Below are 2,508 nucleotides of genomic sequence, written 5' to 3'. Positions count from 1 at the left end.
GCTTTCCTGGCCGGGGGGTCTACTCGCGACAGGAGGGTGTGTCCCGTCGTCATGAGGTGGTGGCTCTTAACAACTGCAGCGGCCCTGACCATGGCCGGGCTCCTCATCTTTGCTTCCGTGAGGGACAATAAGTCACGCTATATGAAGAAAAGGCAGACACTGTATGACAAAGGAAAGTACACCAAGTTTCCCCATGGCTCTGCCACTAATTTCTGGTGGCAGTTTATGAACACTACAGCTTACTTGAATAATAAAACTGACTGCTATGCAAATACATATACACTTTCTGCCCACCAAGGAACGAGAGGAAGTGTATGGACTGTTCACTCAACGAAACCTGTGCCAGTAACGCGACACTGATGAGCCTCAACTGTCGCTCCAACTACAGCTACCGGATGATACTACAAACAAAGACTCATTACCAGACAGGATGTGCACGGACGGCACCAAGCAGTAAAGGAACCAGAGTTTCGCATCTGAGGAGGAGTGAAATTCTTACAGAGCTTGATCCCCGGCATTGGAGTTGCCGAGGTGCGGGATCACGTGGAAATCAACCGATATGCTCTGCTACGACACATCAACTTAACTAAGACCCTGGGAACGGCCTTAGCAGGAGAACAGAAGGCCATCAGAACGATGGTGTTGAAGAACACACTGACACTAGACCTGCTAACAGCATCACAAGGAGGAGTTTGCAAGCTGATCGGGGAGACATATTGCACTTTTATCCCTGATGGATACGAAACTGGAGGAGACATTTATGAAGCTTTGCAGAATTTGACCGCTCTGCAAAAATATGTCACTGACCACACACCTGGAGCAGCTACAGCACAAGGCTGGCTTGACTGGCTGTTCAGCGGTTCATGGCTGGCTGCTGTAGCAAAGTCATTTTTCCTTCTAGGTCTCATCATGATAGCACTGCTCATATTACTGTTGTGTGTGTTGCCATGTCTAAGAGTAATGATTTCAAAGATGATAACAACTACAATGACTGCTTATGTTGCCGTGCCTCAAGAAGAACAACATCCCGTTGCAATTCTGTTAGAGGAGAACTTGTAATAACTGCTAATGAATGACGTGGTGATTAAAAATGACTTCTGCCTTTTTCAAGTGATCATGCACTGATTAAAACATTAGTAGGTTATGCAGGTTTTCATCCTTGTATTTTTTGAAGTTTTCATTTTACATATTAGGTTTTCATCATTTTTAAATACAAAGTTTTCATTTTAGTTTTCATCCTTTTATTTTTTGTAGTTTTCGTTTTAAAATATAAGGTTTTATCCTTTATTTTTTGTAGTTTTAGTTTTATTATTTTTTCTTGTTTATTCCACTTGTTATTTCATTTACTATGATTTTCATTTACTATGTTTTTCTTTTTATTATTTTATTTTGTTTTATTCTTTAAACCAAATGATTTCCATTTCTGCTATGCTGACATTTTGAAAATTAAAAAATTGCTTAAGATACTTAATAAATAACCTTCACAGACAATTGTTGTATACATTTAAAATAAGTTAAAACAGGAGGGAATGTTACAGGAAAAATGATTCTATGTTTCTTTACCTTCTTTTAAATGTACAAAGATGCCTTTTGTCTGCCCTCTGCCTATGGTTAGATTAGTTTAGAATTATCTTTTTAGACTTTCCCAGCAAACACATCTTGTTTCTGGGACATATTGTTTTAGATTGTTTTATCTCTCACAGCTTTCTCCCAGCTCTCTGCTGACGAGACTAGCGCCACATATGGAGTTGTTTATTTTATCTGTTTTGTATTTTCTTATCCTGTTCTCACTGTCTTTCCTATAAAAAGTGCCCAGCCTCTGTACACGGTGTGAGTTGTTCTGAACAGCTTACCCGTGTGCACGTTAAAGCATAAAAAGTGATCTTGTCTCATTGTGTCTTTATTTCTCCTGGGTCTTTTACAGAGTTTTCCCCCAACAACAATTTATTAAAGTTTTGTGCAAGTTTCCATGTTTCATCATTTGGCACTGAAAAATCAATCATTTTTTCCAGAATGTGGACCCTACTTTACAAATGAAAGAAAAAAAGAAAAGGAAAATGACGTTAGAGAAGATTGATGCTTGTTAAAAACACATGTTCCTTAAACGCGCCAAAACAAACATCAGCAGCACTGATTTATGTCAAAGCGTGTTATCTTTACCATCTCTCTGACGTCAACGTCGTCACCTCACCCCGATGATTACACACAGACTGCACGCAAGCCCCTCGACCAATGCCTGTAGCTCAATGTACGCACATGTCCAAGACATGAGCGTGATTTGCATTTATTCGCGGAACCTCGATAGCAGAAAATTATAGAGGCAAAGTCACGGCAGCAGTCACGCTGTCAACGTGCTTGCCCCTTTTCTCTGATGGGATTTCATTGTGAACCCCCCTTATTGTCAAACACATGCGTGCAAAGGCCTTCTACACCTTTGCATGCTCCATAGAATCTCATGGAAGCGAACATCCTGTTCACTTCCTTTCCTTTACGATTATCAACACACAT

This window comes from Rhamphochromis longiceps, linkage group LG19, assembly GCF_057381845.1.
Source record: "Rhamphochromis longiceps isolate RC_006_pf linkage group LG19, R_longiceps_female_GT1.1, whole genome shotgun sequence".
Classification (NCBI taxonomy): Eukaryota; Metazoa; Chordata; class Actinopteri; order Cichliformes; family Cichlidae; genus Rhamphochromis; species Rhamphochromis longiceps.
This window is presented reverse-complemented; position numbering follows the sequence as displayed.